Below are 17,406 nucleotides of genomic sequence, written 5' to 3'. Positions count from 1 at the left end.
ATTTTATTCCTAATCAAAGAAAACTATAGAATTGCTTCTCCGAGAGTTTACGAGCCCTGAATGTTGTAAAATTCGGCTTAATACTGAGCTAACCAAAATACTAAGAAGGTTTGGATAATACATCAATCAGCTGTTAAAAATTTCCCAATATACCTGTATGTATGTTTGACAAAGATATCGTTCAAAGCCAGCAGTAAAAGTGAGACATTTACGTTTCAATAAAACTGTTTGAGGTCCTATAAAAAAGAAAGGCACAATTTAGATGACTACAACTGGTAATACAAGCTATTACTACGAAGTTTGTAGATAACAGTGCTGAATTTGTGGAATATTTATGGTAATTCATATGATTTTTTCTGCTCTGGGAGGGGTTTTGACCCCCAAAACCCCCCCTTGGTTGCGCCACTGTATGGGTATGAATATTATTCAAAAACCTTTGAGAGTTCGCTTGTTACGCTTGCAGCCTGTTTCCCAAGGCCTTCCAATGCAAATTTTCATATAGCTGACAAAGTTTTACACAAGCTTTATCAATCAAATCTTCGAAATTCCATTCGAGGGCAAGAATTCCGTTTACGTAACAAAATTTACATTTAAAAATTCTATTGACGCACCTTCCATCTTTTGCGTAGGTACTAATACTTGTAAAATCCTAATCAACTCCTTGAAAAATTTCTGTGAAACTTCGAGAAGGAATAACTGGAGAAATTTCCTGAAAAATTTGAAAAGAATTTGCCGGAAGTGGAATTGCTATACGAATACTTGAAAAAATCTTTAAAATTTTATATATTTTTTTTGTAGTTTTTTTTTTGCAAAAATATGAGAAAAAATATAAGAACATATACAAGTATAATCGTTGAGACTCTCTGAAGAAATTCTAAGCAAGAAATTTTCAACAGTGGAATTTCTAGAAATATCTTAAGGAAAACATTTGGAGCAAAGGGATTTCCTGTTGTGTTCCTTAAGAATGCCCTAGCTTACGCCCATGTTCTCCAACCGCATGAGTTCCTCACGTATGGGGGTGGAGAATCCGAACATATGAACTTTTTAATAATTTCGAAAGTTGATGAAGCGACTTATCGAGTATGGAGAGTAAATATTTCAGGCATGCATGGCGTTCACATGGGGGGCGAGATTGGGGGAAAAACTCCAAAGTAGCTCACAACCAATGATGATGGCATGATGTTGGGAAGGGGAAATCGTTTTTAATTAATTTCGTTGGAAATATGGCAGCAACTTTGTGAGCTCTCAGCGGGAAGGAAAAAAAAAGTTCCGCAAAGCTCGTTATTCCATGCCAGTTGTTGTGGTTGATTGCTACTCAGCGAGGGAGGTTCGAAGGCGAAATTCTCCGGAAGGATCTGGTCCGGGGTCAAGCCGCGGAAACTTTCGTCGGTTATAGTTTGCTTACAGTTGTTTTTCTTTCCCATTTTTTTTCTTCTTCATGGGTCAGAGGTTGAGTGGGATCCTTCTTAAACCGCTGCGCTGCTTTAGATCAGTGGATGGAAAAAAAATCATCCAAGGAAACGATAGTCTTGTTTTTTTTTTCATGGGAACAAAAGAAACAGAACCTTCTTGGAAGCGAGCGGAAAAAAACACTAAGCTGCTTGAGTTTCCTTTACAGATGATGAGAGCACGCCACGCTGACTGCAACGTAATTTACGGATGGACATCCATCGGCGTGGAAGATTGGCTTCCAGGCCACAGGGTGAGTATCCGGGAAAAAAACAAAAGTTTCAGTTTCGTTATTATATCTCATTATGATTCTTTATTTCTGCGAATCGGAGAGCAACCAGCTCAAGAAGGATCGGCCCAAGGGCGGATTTTTGATTAAAATTAAATGGAAAGCACTAACAGGACTTTGGATCGCCCAATTGAATCAAAACAGTTTAATTTGTGCAAAAATTTTTAAAATAAGCCCACACGATAAAGCTTTGTGTGTTTAGGGACAAAATGTTGAAAGACAAAACGTCGAATGCAAAAACATCGAATCCCAAAATGTCGGAAAGAAAAGTTTTCAGTAAGCTTCTGGCAAGCTTTCATAAAGCTTCTAGAATGCTTTCAGTACGTTTCTTGGAAGCTTTCAGCAAGTTTCTTCAAAGCTTCCAGCAAGCTTCTGGAAAGCTTTCAGTAGGTTCCTTGAGAGCTTTCAACAAGCTTCTTGGAAGTTTTCAGCAAGCTTCTTAGAATCTTACAGCATCCTTCTGGGAAGCTTTCTTGCTACGAGCGTTAAAGTAAGCAAGGTTCAGGTTGAAATTTGTTAAAACTTAAAAAAATGAAAAGTTCATAGTATTTGGTCCGTTTTCAAAGTCACCTTGTATTCAATTAGTTACTCAAAAGGGCTTTTGCTTCTTTCACAACCAATTCATTTATTAATAATTACCGATTCATCCTGCTTCAGGAATTCCTCATCCTATCTTGAAAATGGTCCTAGACAAATTAAACAATTCAAATTCGTACGGCAACTAAGCAACCCTCATCATCTCTCTAGAAAATCATGTCATCTTGTTCAAAGTTTGACCAACCCAAACCAATTCACTTTGAATGTCTGGATCATTGAGTGAAGGATAAGAAAAATTATAGGGAATGATGACGGACCCAGTTTTTTCTACAGGAAGAACAATCGACAAAGCTTTTAAGAACACCTCGTCATCGCATCACTAACCGAACTAAGTATGCTAAGTAGGTTGCCAATTGGTAGAAAGTGGGAGTGAAATATGAAAAAAACCCAAAGAAATAGTTTCGAAAAGTTGAGTGTGAGCAGTTTTTCCATCCGGTGGACCTTCCTCTCGGTATACCCACGAACCGAAGGATGAATAATTGAATAAATTAGCCATAATGGAAAACTTTGTTAGTAAAATCAAGGGGGGTGACGATGTGATAGATTGTAGATGGGTTTGGACATGGCTGCTTAAGGGTCTTTCGGAAGAGACGTTCATTATTATAGGGAGAGAATCGTCCAGAGAGAGAATCACAATATGACAATGGGCGATAGAAAATGAAAGGTTGAGTTGAAAGTAATGAGAACGTTATATTCAATTAAGCTGTTCCATAGCTCTTGATATCGGAGTTTATAAAAATGAAGAGCAAGACATGCAGCAAGAGCCAATTTTAAAAGCGTAGGACGTAGTGATTAATTTATTGAATTTTTGCTTCGAACTTGTAACGGATATGACAAGACTTTTTTAAAGGAATTGTGGTTGAATGTGTATCGTAGTGCGTAACACTACCACAAATACCTGCGGTGTCCTGTAAAACAACAGGATTGTTGCCAAATTTGTTATTCGTTTCAAATACGTATATTTTATGCTTGGTATTTTGAAACTCATGCGCTACCAAATTCAAAGAAGAGAATATTGAAAGTCTTGATTTGTCTTAATACGTTCTTTGTTGCTTACTCACAATAACTTTACAAGTTTTACCTGAACTTTTCAATGCATTTCAAATCTTAATCATTTTTGCACCAACATTGAATACAGTTCCCTGGCAACCTGCTTCAGTCATGAAAAGAAGTTGCGGAAAAAAACAAAATGCAATAACTTTGTTTGCTATTTTAAACGTTAAAATGGGGTATTTATATGTAATTTGGAAAATAAAGTAAGTGTTTTTCATTGCTAAAGTGCATAACATACATAATAAAAATGCATTGAAGCTGAAAAGTGAACCTTTTAAAACGGTGAGCTTTTTCTACGCTGTTCTTGTGTTATTTTATTTGGCAGCCAAAGAATGACAATGATTTCGAACGCATTTTTTGTTTTTAATAATAAATCCGTTTTTATCTTTATCACTTAATTTTCGTGAAATGTCGAAAATCTCCTAATGGTTATCGTTCGCTCTAATATATAATGCACATAAAATCTAAAAAACTTATTCAGACAATCTCAAGTCAGAAAAATAAGCAAACTTACTTTATCAATCTTAGGAGTTCGGCAGACGAAATTCTACACGTTCCGTTCTAAATCAACTCGATTTTCACATTTAGAACGTTTAATTTCAGGGATTTACAAAACGGCGTAAGTAAGATTTTTAACTCTCGCATCCTAACCACTACTTTCACTGCTCCGCTGTATGGAGACACAAAATGACTGAACCACGAATCAAAACAAGACACTATTTGAGTCAATTTCATACTGGTACAAAATCATCGTAAGTGAAACGGTTTATCATTCTGTCATTTTTTTTTGAACGCGAGCTGATTGTACGCAAAATTTAAACGAAATACATGGCGAAAAAATGTTTAAAAGTTGTTTCATTTTATTACAGATTTAGAAGACTGGTTGTGATTTTTCTTAACAAATTTTCCCAAAACGGTATGAAAGTTACTTCCGTCGATTTGGAAAAGTAATCGAGAAATAAATAGCCAACGTATAATCGTTTAAACCGAGTATTCTCATTTGCATCTTTACTTTTAAGATGCAAAAGAGCATGCAATATTGGCGAATGTTGGATGCAACAATATGCAAATTTTTAATTTCATTTAAGTTTGTTAGCTTTATCCTAGAATATTTAGTTATGACTCGTTATGCATGGAAATCATAAAAGTCTACGAGCCATGTAACTGTATTTTTTTATGCTGCGAAAGAAATGAACATTTTATCGCCCAATAATGAGAACATTTGGTTGGGCCACCACTTTTCCGAAGGTCGGTTTCTCGAATGTCGTTTTTCCATACGTTATTTCCCCGAATGCCGATCCCACGAATATACCGTTTCCCCGAAAAACCCATTACCCCGAAAAATATTTGGGATCAATAACTTACTTGACTATATACATTTCAAAGAGCTGTACGAACAAGTCATATGATTTGCACTCTTCTTTATTTAATACGCGTTACTTCCGAAGTTTATCATCTTCGAATTTTGTGGCAATATTTGTCAAGTCAAGAATGACCGAACACCTCCTTTTTTCGATTGCTTACTGCCTCCAGGTTCTTCTTCTTGGCATTAACGTCCCCACTGGGACAGAGCCGGCTACTCAGCGTAGTGTTTTATGAGCGCTTCCACAGTTATTAACTAAGAACTTTCTTTGCCAATGTTGCCATTTTCGCATTCGTATATCATACTCTATGCCCAGGGAAGTCAAGGAAATTTCCATTACGAAAAGATCCTGGACTGACCGGGAATCGAACCCAGACACCTTCAGCATGACTTTGCTTTGTAGCCGCGGACTCTAACCACTCGGCTAAGAAAGGCCCCCAGGTATTCCTTCTCAAATTCCTCAGGGATTTCTTCAGCAATTCCTCATAATCCCCACAGTAGCGATTTCTCCAGGGATTCATCTAAAAATTTCTCTAGAGATTCTCATAAAAAGAACTTCTGATCGCAATCGCATTTTAAGACAAGTTCCGATAGACATTCCTCCAAGGATTTCTCCATAGATTCCTCAAAGGATTCCTTCAGTTATTTTTCTCTGAATTCTTCCAGAGACTCTTGCAGTGATTTCTCCAAGAAAATCTTTATTTGGAATTCTTCAAGCATTTCTCTTAAGATTTTTCTAGGGATTCTCTACAGTGATTCTTGCGAAGATTTCTCCAAGGATTACTCCAGAAATTTCTCCGGAGCTGCATCCAGAGAGGCCTTCGCAGATGCCTGCAATGTTTCCTTCAGCATTTTTCCCAGGTAATCCTTCAGAGATTCCTATAGGATTTTTTTTGATACTTCTCCAGTGATTCGTTCAAGAAAACCTACAATGATCATTCCATACATTTCAACAGAAATTTATTCATCAATTTCTCCAGGGATTACTCCAAAAAATCTCTTTAATGGTTCCTCAAAAAAATTTCTATTTGCATTTCCCCGAAGAGAATTCCTTGAGTATCCCTCTGAAGACTGAAGACTTCTGCATGAATTTCTTCAGGAATTCTATATGGGATTTCTTCATGTAAGGCTACATAGATTAAAAAAAAAATCCAAGAGATTATTTCAGGGATGGCTCCCGCCAAGATTTCTCAAGCATTTTATCTAGGGATTTCCTAAAAATGTCTACAGAAAGGGAGTTCCTGGTGAAAAAATCCTGGAAGAATCATTTAACGAGTTCATAGGGTATTTTCTAATGAAATCCCTGGAGGAATTCTTGGGAGTATCTCTAAAGGAATTTCTAGAGGATTTCTTTTTTCAAGTCCGGAATAAAGTTTTGAATATCTAAAGAATGCTTGAAAAACGACTTCTAAAAAATCTTCGATAATTCCAGTAGAGATTTATCTCCAGTTTCGGAGGAATATTCTTGAGGAATTCGTGAAGTTATTTATTGAAGAATCCCTGGAGAAATTCATTGTGGAAACCCTTGAGGAATTGCCCGTAAAATCCCTGGAGAAATCTAATAAATAATTCCTGGAGGAATATTGGGAGAGATACCTGAAAAAATCCCGGCAAGTGTCTTTATAAAAATCCATGGGGGAATTTCTGGAGAAGTAACTGGAGTAATCCTTGAACATTTTGTTCTAGTGTAATGCTCGAAACGCTCTAGGAGAATCTCCTGGAGGAAATTCTTGTGATTCTACGGTAGCTAAAAGCATCTATTGAGAAATTTCTTGAAGCATCTTCCTAGGAACTCCAGGGGAATTAATTGGTGGATTCGCAAAAAATTTTCCTCATAACTTTTTGCTAAAATCGTCAGAATATGTTAATTGCAACTGCAATCTTTTGCGCAATCAAATACAAACACTTTGAGCACCGTAAAAGGGCGAAACTTAATATTTCTTTTTGAAGGACATCTTGATAATTCTGCATTTTGTTTTAAAATTTACCATTTCACTTTCACAATTGGTCGGCGTTAAGTCAGAGTGGACCAAGTGACATTTTTCATATTTTGAGAAAAACGAGCTTAAAGTCTAAAGCTCTATAATTTTTTAACCCGTTAAAATTTATGTTCAATATTTCTACACATCTTTGTGTTACTTTCCAACAATATAATGTGAAGTGATTATCATGAAAAATCATAATCCAAACCACTGATAGAACGATTTTATGATGGACTATGTGTACTTGGTCCATTCTGACTGAACAAAAGACCACCGTTCAGTGAGTTGGTTCACTCTGACTGAACAATTTCTAGGAAAATCACAATCATTCAATGCTTGTATGGTCAAACTGAGAGAATATCTCTAAGATAAACAGATTATCAAGACACTTCGGCACCAGTATCGTAAATTCTTCAATAATCCATATCGTCAATCCCGAAATTAGTGGCATTTTGATAGCTCGAAAATTAAGGTTTTGCAGGGCCAGGGCATTGGAGAGCAGAAACATTCAAATATACGTTCAGTCAGAATGGACCAAGTGAAAATCTTGAGTACCGACCAAAATATACAGGTCCAATAAGCGAGTTTTAGGACATGCCATACATACACCATGAACTCCTAACGGACTTTGAAATCGACTCAATTAATGCAATAATCAATCAGTTTATTGCATTTAAACACTTGGTCCGCTCTGTCTGCACAGAAATTGTTGCAATTTCTGACCAGCCATCCAGATATGATAAATGGCCAAAAATGCATCGAAATAATTAATATTTATGAATTTATATTGATAGACCAATAGAAGAATCATTTGATGTCGACAAATCTGACAAATATCTTGATATGGTTTCATTTCCTCGCATTCCTATGCGCGCTAATCATTTTCGCTGTTATGGTAATAAGCACTTGGTCCACTCTGACTGCACACTTTTACCGATTTTTATTGATCATCCAAAGTAAATTTATAATATATCTCACGCAATTTACAACATTCATCAAATCTGATCAAAGTGAAATGGAGGTAAGGTAATTTCGCATCTAATGAAAGAATAATCTAATTTTCCCAAGTTTTGTACTTGGTTCCCTCTGACTTAACGCCGACCAATTTGTATCATTGCTATCTTAGTTATGTAGTTTAAAGATTGCGTAACAATGTATACAGAATGGACATATAAATTTAAAAATTATCGAATTTTGATAGTTTGTTATTAGAGTAACTTTGTTACACTTTAACTACGTTTTACGAAGTCTTTTTTACGTAAATTCAATTCACGTTGCTTATACTACTAAGCTCATGAATTGAATTAGAACAATTGAATGCACACTTATGTATCAGAATGATGAGACCTTCGGTATTTATTTTCAATTTCTCATCTACAGTTCAGTTCAAACGTGTTCAATAAATGAATATTTTTGGTCATACCTGCCTTACGCTCTAGATAACTCTGGAAAAAGTTAGCAAATCGATGAACTTTTGAACATCTTTGCAATTGCTATGAATTTCAGAGCAATATGTTACTTTGATTCCATTGTCATATTGTTTTATGTTCAACAAATATTTTGAGTCATCCAAGAATTTCCTGGAATTTAGGTCTTGAGATCTACATCCGTAATAAGTAACCTACTGGACGATTTTTGATATAATGCTCTTAGTAATTAAACGAAGTAAGTTTTATAAAATCTAAATCGAAATAAAGTTGGAAAAATAAATTGTAGACAATCTGGGTCATTAAAACACTTTCTGAAATATAGGTCTTCAAATTTACGAGCATAATTTGCTCTATATTGAAAAGTTTTATAATTGGTACATGTTCAGAAATATTTAAAGGCTTCTAATGCAAGTTTTGGTGATCACAATGGAAGTTTTAAGTCATCCAAGATCTTCCTGAAATATGAGCCTTAAGATCCTCCTTAAGCCTTAAGATCGGACAAGATGATACTAACTGAATGTTTGATTGGTTGTTCAACGATTGATGAGTTCAACGGGTGCTATTCCGAACCAGTGAATTACACTCAAACCTTGTTTTACGAAGTCATTTTTTACGTGAATGCAATTCACGCAATCTTTTTGTTATGAAGCTCGTATATTGAGCTAAGACGATCCTATGTAAAATTATTGATTGGCATGGTAATTTTCATTACTCTGTAATTTAGTTCACACATGTTTAGCCTATAAATCAATGATACATATTCTTGATCATATCTGCCCTAAATTCCAGCATACTCTGGATTATTGTCTTTATTTCTAAAAGCGCGATCTATAGAACATTGAAAATCTTTGCAAATGCAAATAAGTTAAAGGCAAGATATATGAAGAGTTAAGTTTTTATGCCATAATTCAATACCATAAATATACAACTGTAGATCCAAAATCCTTTATTCAATGGAGTCCTTGGAGGTCCAAGAACATCGAAACAATGAAATACAATTTGTTAGCTAAAAGTTAGGGACTTTTGCAATACTGAAGAACTCTTTATTGCCAACTGGTTGCGCTTGCGGATTTTAAGACCTATATTCGATAGAGATCTTGGAGAACTAAGAACATCCGTACACATTAATCGCTTATTACGGTCGTTGATCCCAAGGCCTATAATCAATGAAGTCAAAATGAAAAATATCCGTACAAACTAATACAGTAATCCGAAAAATTGTTAAGAGACTGTGCCATTTTAAAAAACTATCAATAGACCATTACCCACGCTTGTAGATCTAAAGGCCCATACTCCATGGAATTCTTAGAGGTACAAAGACATCGGTAAAAAATATAACATTTTTCAGTTTATTGATATGAATAGATAAGGCACTGTGTTCTAAGTTAAATCAAAGTTACACGCATTGTCAAAGGTACCCTGTTTAACGGTATTCAAGTACAATTCTTGTTTGCCCAGGAGTCAGAATTGCGTGGGATGCACATTCTGGCAAACGCAAGCAACCTCTAACATGATAGAAACCAACCGAGTTTATGTTAATGAATTTTCTCACAACAGCTCAAAGAAAATAAACAGTATGTTATACACAAAAAGGAAAACAACGCCACGATATTACCAGCAGAACCTCAAGCATTCAATTATCCCCACAGAAGGGCAGCAGCCCCGGTAAAAGCCAGAAAGCATTACCATCTCCATAACTCATGGCGCGTAAATTTTCTGGCGTTTCTGTGGCTTCATTATAAATACACTCACCCGACTCGCGCAAAACTTCCATCCGCCGCCTTGTCCTGGTCGCCGGGAAAACCGTCGAATCTGTAAGTGAAATACCCGAACGGAGAACAAAGATTAGCATTTTGCTCTTTTGAAGCTTAAGGGTTTTGTTTTGGCACTTAATGAAAAATAAAATCAAAAAGCGAAATGAAACACAAACATCATCCACACCCGAATAATACTGGGAGGGTACTGAATGGTCTGAATTTGGCGCCCCAAAGTGGCACTTTGCAGTGCTATAATTGGAAGTTTTGTTCCGTTCGAAGTATGATACAGACGATAAAACAAGCGTAACGATTCAATTTCAATTTGTTGTTCTCATTTCAATTTAATCGTTTGGTCGAGAAACCACTCATGTCCATCGAACGTACTTGTCAGCTATTCATCGCTTCAACTAAGTCTGAATGTTTTAACTTATGTGTAATAGAAGATTGCAACGATTTTTGTCTAAAACTATGAATAAATATATTAGACATTTGTTCCAATGCTTCAACATTGGATATTCTATGCAACTCATTGGTACTATAAGAGGGAGGAAGCTACAGAATCATTATCAAAATTTTGTTTTGAATTCTCTACAGATCTCTCTTCCTGGTATTACAACAGCTAGTCCATATTGGTACAGCATACAACATGGCTGTCCTGAAAAATTGTTTGAAGATCAAAAGATTGTTCCTAAGACAAAGTTTTGATTTTCTGTTTATAAGTGGATAAAGGCATTTTGTATGTTTGTTATATTTGGCTTGAATGGCCTCAATGTGATTTTTGAAAGTTAATTTTTTATCTAGCATGATCCCTAGATACTTAACTACCAATATCACGATTGGAACCACGCTGTCTACCAGCGGTCATGTACTTTGTTTTGTTGGTATTGATGGTTAGTTCAATCCTCGCACTCTCCCTTCTTCCACGGCTCGACGATAGATTCCTATCGTCCTATTGCTATTCGTTTCTATTATGTCGATATCTTCCGCAAAACCTAGGAGCATATGCGACCGCGTGAAGATGGTACCGCTTCTTTGCACGGCTGCTCTGATGATAGCTCTTTCGAGCTTTGAACAAAAGGTTCGAAAGCGCATCTCCTTGCTTCAATCCATCTAAGGTTCCGAAGGAGGTCAAAATCTCATCCGCAACCCGCACACTTGCTCTCGATCCATCTAACGTTGCATGAATCAGTCTAATCAGTTTCGTCGGAAAACCATGTTCTATCATTATCTGCCATAACTGATTTCTCTTCACTGAATCGCGCACCGCCTTGAAATCAATCAGGAGTCTGCATGTTATACTCCCAGAACGTATCTAGGATTTGTCGTAAGGTAAATATTTGATCCTTTGTTGATTGGCCCTCATTAAAACCAGATTGGTATTCGCCGACGTAGTTCTCTTCAAGCGACCTCAATCTGTTGAACAAGATACGTGACATTATTTTGTACGCCGAATTGAGAAGCGGCGTTCTGCGCCTCAGTGATGGTATTATCTTCATACTGCTTCTTTTTCCTGCGATGAATTCTTTTCTCGGCTTACAAAGCCACTAACATCCGGCTTCTGGCAACATTCTTCGTATCTGTCTCCTTTTGGCACTTCTCATCAAACCATCCGTTCCTAGGTCATCTCTGAGTAGTACCTATCACCTCTCGCGCTGCTGTTTTCACCGCTATGTGGATAGACTGCCACAGATTGTTGATGTTGTCGTCCACGTTGGTTCCGCTTATCCGCTCAACAAGCTTCCGGCGGTATTAAACTGCTATACCGTCTGTTGACGAGCGCTGAATATTGAAACGCAACGGTCGCTGTGTTTTTGTGTTCGCCACGGTAGACAACAGTGCGCGAATCTTACTGACAACGAGATAGTGATCAGAGTCGATGTTTGGACCTCTGACGGTTCTCACATGGATGACATCCGAAATATGCTGGCCATCCGCCAAATTTTAGATAGATCCTTAGATCTTTTCGAGACAACCATAAAACGCATCCTTCGTGTCATCGGGTTTATCGTTTGTCGGCGCATAGATGTTGATCAGAATTTGTCCCGTATCCTCAATACACAGATACTTTCATTGATCCGAAAAACAGACAAGCGAGCGCAGTACCTTCAGAAAAGCCGGAGATGTACATGATGGACGTGGTGACGTTCGGATCCAAGAGTTCACCATGCTCCGCACAATATGTGAAGAATTTGAATACGAAAGAGTTTGCCGGACAGTTTCCGGAGGCAGCGAAGGTGATCGTCGAGAACCACTACTACCACGACGACTACTTCGATAGTGCAGATACGATCGGCTAAGCAGTGAAACGAGCGATGGAAGTTCGGCACGTCCACGCCAAGGGTGGCTTTGAGCTCCACAACTACGTCTGTAACTCCAAAGAGTTCCTGGTAGAGATGGGAGAACGAAAAGCGGATCAGTACGTCCGGTTCAGTGAAGAAAACGAGTCCAGCACCGAGTGCGTACTGAGGATCGTGTGGAGCTCGGCAAGCGACGAATTTTCATTCTCCACTAAGTTGAGAGACGATCTGGAGCCGTTCCTCTCCGGCAAGCATCGGCCAACAAAAAGGATCGATGACCTGCGCAATGAGCTTTTTCGACCCGCTCGGCCTACTGTCTGTCTTCACGTTTTACGGCAAGATGCTGATCCAAGACCTGTAGTGAAGAGGATGCGAGTGGGACCAATCAATCGCCGAAGATTGCGTAGAGAAGTGGAACAACTGGATCAGAAGATTCCCATAAGTCGTATGCGTTCGCATATCTCGTTATTTCTCTAAGGGAGGCCGCACCCGACACTACAGCAGCCATCAGCTCCACGTTTTCGTCGACGCAAGCCAGGACGTGTACGGTGCAGCAGTATACGTCCTCATCGATACGACAAACGGGCCGTTGTGTTCCCTCGGTCTAGGTCGAAGGTGGCTCCGTTAGATCATTTATCAATCCTCCGGTTAGAGCTGCAGGCAGCAGTCCTTTGAGCAAGACTGGTCAATTCAGTCGTCAACGGTCTTTCTTTCGAGGTAAAGCAACGTTTCACGTCGTCCAACTCAAAGACTGTTCTGTCATGGATCCACTCCGACCACCGGCGATACAAGCAGTACGTGGCGTTTAGGATCGGCGAAACACACAGGATGACGAGACTTGTGGCACTGGGTGCCTACAAAGTGCAACGTGGCGGATGCGTTGACCAAGTGGGAGAAAGGGAACGCCTTCCGTTCCGGCTGGCCATGGTTCCGTGCGCCAAAGTTCCTCTACTAACTGAAGGAAAATTGTCCGGAACCAAAACGAATCTTTCCGTGACCGAACCAACAGTTGATCCGCTGCGGTTCTCGAAATAAAAGGTCCTAGTACGGACGGTAGCATGTGCCTACCGGTTCGCATCGAACTGCAGGAGGAAGATGGTGTGGAGATCGAGGTCGTTCCAAGCACGGCGAAACGAAAACGAGATTGGGACGCTGGAGAAGAATCAACAGCTTCCAACACAGCAACGTCACCAGTTTAAGAAGTCCAGCAACTTGTACAGTTTTAGTTCATTCCAGGACGACGATTGAGTGTCGCGGATGGAAGGCAGAGCGGCGCGAAGATCGTCGTTACCTTTCGAGCTGCGCTTTCCGATAATTCTACCGAAGCAGCTTCATGTGACGATCAAGTTGCAAGAGTACTATCACCAACGAGTAGCCCACGGGAACGTGGAAACTGCCGTAAACGAGACCCGGCAGCGGTTCATCATCGCGAACTTGAGAACGGAGATGAAGAAAATTGGGAAGGCCTGCGTCTGGTGTTAGGTGTAGATGTGTCACCGGACGGATGTCGCATGTCACGCCGAACCTACCACCGTTCAGCCATACCGGCATGAACCACTGTGGGCAGGTAACAGTGACTGTCTGCCGCAGAACGGAGAAAAGTTACATCTGCCTCTTCACGTGCATGACGACGAGGGCTATCCAACTTGAGATCGCTCACAACCTGTCTCAAGCGTGTCTGATGGCCATACGGCGATTCGTGTGCCGTAGAGGAAAACCGCTGGAGTTCTACTCCGACAACGGCACGAACTTCCAAGCTGCAAGCAAGGTGATCGTACAGCACATTCAAGCTGCGAGCGAGGACGAGTTCACGGATTCCAGAACCCGGTGGAATTTCAACCCAACTAGCGCGCCTGGGAGGTCTGGGAGCGACTGGTTCGCTTAGTAAAAGCAGCACTCTCCGTGCTGAACTACGGTCGGGTAATAACCGACTAATTCACGCCCGCTGACGTACGTCGATCTAGAACCAGGAGCGGAAGAAGCGTTGACGACGGACCCACTTTGTTCATGGTGTCGGTGTAATTGAGGTGGAACTATGCGTTGCACGAACCAGCAAAGGCGAAGCACTTCGGGATCGCTACAAGCGGTCACAGCTTCTAGCGGACCAGCTTTGGGCTCGCTGGGTAGCCGAATATCTGCCGACGATTAACCGAAGGACCAAGTCGCACTCGGAGGCGTCGTCATTATCCTGTGGTGATCTGGTGTACATCGCTGAAGAAGCCGTGCGAAAGAACTGGATCCGTAGCATCGTGACCGAGGTCTACCATGGAGTGGACGGTCGAATCCGGCAGGCAGTGGTGAACACTGCAAAGGGTAAGTTCCAATAGCCGGTGACCAAGCTGGCGGTGTTGGAGGTGCAGTAGTAAATCCAATGCGGCCCAAGGACGCTCACCAGAGTTACGGGGTGGGGTATGTTCGCACCGCCGCTCACAATCCTGCGGTGGCATGAGGATTGCGTAACTGGTTGCGTACCCATGTGGCGTAGGAACTGTCAGTTGAGTATGTTGTGAAAGAGAGAGGTATGTAAACTGAAATAAAAATACAAACACATGCATAAACATCAACAAGACGAAGTGGTTAACAAAGGCAAGGCATAAATAGGATCCGTATTGTATTTTGTTAAGCTTTAAAAGAAGAAAATTTAAGTTGATTAGGTAGTTGATATAAGTTTTGTGCAGGAAAGTGTATTGAGATTATGGGAGAATTACCTTAGTAAAGTTTGGAAAGTCAGTGTAAAATCTATATTTGTAACATTGTTAACGCAATCTTTAGGAACAAAAAGCGCTCGAAAAGCCGCCATACCCGATAAAAAAAACTATAAAATGTAATAGAAAACAGTTTAAAAAGAGTAATCATATAAATTTTGTTTCGTTCTGTTCTTTTTTCTTCAAGCTTTGCATAAATAAACTAGCACTGCTTTCAGAATTTCTTTTTGTTAGGGTGATCCAAATCCGAACAAAGGAAGCTTCCAAAAGGGTTTAGAACCAGGGTCCAATTGAGAAATTATTGTTGTTTTTAATTTAGCAAACCTTTTTTTTATTCCTTTCGCGAAATCATTCAAATTGCCTACTTCTCACCTTTCTAAAATAAATCAAGAGTTTTAGGTCGTTGTCTATAACAACGGATTCGAATTTCACTTTACATTTCGGTAATGTATTGTTCCTTGCTTCAATAATGCAATTGTTGAAGTTTCAAGAGCACTGTCAATATTGAATATCGTTTGGAAAGAGTTTGTAGGTCAAGATTACTATAGATTTTTTTAATGCATTCCTATTGTGGTGCCTTGCATTAACGAGCAGTCGTAAGTAAATAGTTTCACCTTGCAGCGATGTACAAACCTTGTCATTAAGGTTGCATTAGATGGCAATTGAGTAGTTTGGATTGAGACTGTGAATGTGACAGTATAGCGAGGAGTGCTGTTCAGAGAGAGGGAGACTCGTTGACTGTGGATTATGTAAAGTGAAAGCCGGAAGTTTGAGAATATAATATCGAGCTCGATAGATTATAGAACGCGTAACAGTGCACCTGACTGAAGAGGAACACCACACCTATAATCTCTAGTAAGAAATAAAAGTAAAGCTGACAGGCTTGAGAATAAATTTATGGAAAAATCGAAACGTAATAGGGACACGACCAGAATCAGAATCAGCATGAGTTACCAGCTAACTTTAAACCTAGAAAACCATCCACTTTTCGGTGATCTCAAACCCATCAATAAGCTATGATTAATCGACAGGAACCCACGCAACATCCGTTTCCGCTTAAACAGTTGATAGTTGCAAAATTACTCATCCAACCGGGATAAATAATTCATCCCATTATCCGCCACTACAATAGTGACACAAGCCAGAACCTCCTGCGTAACTCCCTGGCATGGCAGTCAGCAGAATGATGCAAAAGTTTTCCTCAACACAGCTATATTGCCCGCCATTGTAATCCCCAGATTTATTATATCATTCCAAAAATTCCACTTACTTAAACAGGAGCCCCATTTTTACCATCCCTCATAGAGTCTTACCACAGTTCTTTGGAAGCTGTGGCCCCAGAGCAACTTCCAGCCAGCTTCTTCCGCATCAAATCATCTGCTCAATGTCTGCATTTTCAGCACGGTAATATATCATCCAGCAGTTGGCGTTTGCTTTGCTCACCCGAACACCCAACCGACCAACCAATCCCCAGAACTCAGATGAGTTCGATAAAAAGCGGATCCTGCTCTTTTTCACTTTGCTCCAGTTCCTTTTGACAGTCAGCTCACAGTTATGGATCAGTGTTGGAATTCATACAACATCACATTACATTGAAAAAGTCGCACTTCAGAAATTCTAAAGAGGTTTGAGTGTACCGACCGCTACTTTTATCTAAAAAATGACCCTCACTTCATCCACAACTGTGGGCTAACTGTACTGACTGCAGCACCCAGGCTGAGAAATTGGTTCCTGACGGAGCGACCGGATGCATTGTTGGTTTTTGTGGCAAAGTTTGGCCCCGACTCGGGGCGCGAATGGGAAGCAACCCATAAGAAATGCGAGAGAGAGAACTACAAGATCATTTCCTTGGGGGTCCCTTTTCCATTAGCACCTGGTTTTGCTCGAAAGGTGATTGTGCCAGAAGCAGAAAGAAGACTACGACGACGACGACATGAGAAATTGCAACAAAATTGTTTGAGTGCGGAAAGAGCAAAAAGTGCAATGGTTCTGGTTTTTACCTTCAAGGAGAGATGTGCGATATGTAAGAATGAGCTAAACGAAGCAATAGATCGGAATGACGAATGACCATGTTGACTTCGTTGGGTTCAATTGTGGGGGTTTCCTTTGCGGAAGGTGTTGGTTTATATATTGTCTGTAAATTGTTCCTACGGGTGATGCTGGAAGATATGTTTTGCTGGAGAAATTGATTTGAGTTTGATGTCACAAATGAATAACGAACAATAAATGGATAATGTTAAAGAGAGCTTGTAATCCAGCGCAAGAAAGCAAACAAACATCTGCATTCGATTGCCTGATACAACTACCAAAAAGTCTATTAAAAAACCTTTGTTTGCGGATGGTCTTTCCGCCAAATGATGAAGTCTGCGTGTCATCTGTAGAAGATTGCAAAAAAGTTTGGATATTTTTTTTCATACTTGCAAAAGTGGAAGATTTTTCCTAAATCTTCCAAAACTCAACTTACAATTTTCCCACATAAACCAA

The 17,406-nt window shown here is 39.6% G+C and overlaps 1 long non-coding RNA gene across 1 annotated transcript in view; it reads right to left on the bottom strand.

Moving 5' to 3' along the window:
• LOC110678553 overlaps positions 1-17,406 on the bottom strand; it is a 256,206-nt gene that overhangs the window by 146,475 nt on the left and 92,325 nt on the right. Inside the window, exon 2 of the long non-coding RNA XR_002501730.1 lies at positions 9,916-9,975. This is a non-coding gene — a long non-coding RNA (uncharacterized LOC110678553). The remainder of the gene's footprint in view (positions 1-9,915; positions 9,976-17,406) is intronic.

This window comes from Aedes aegypti, chromosome 3 (genome assembly GCF_002204515.2).
Source record: "Aedes aegypti strain LVP_AGWG chromosome 3, AaegL5.0 Primary Assembly, whole genome shotgun sequence".
Classification (NCBI taxonomy): domain Eukaryota; kingdom Metazoa; phylum Arthropoda; class Insecta; order Diptera; family Culicidae; genus Aedes; species Aedes aegypti.
This window is presented reverse-complemented; position numbering and strand designations above follow the sequence as displayed.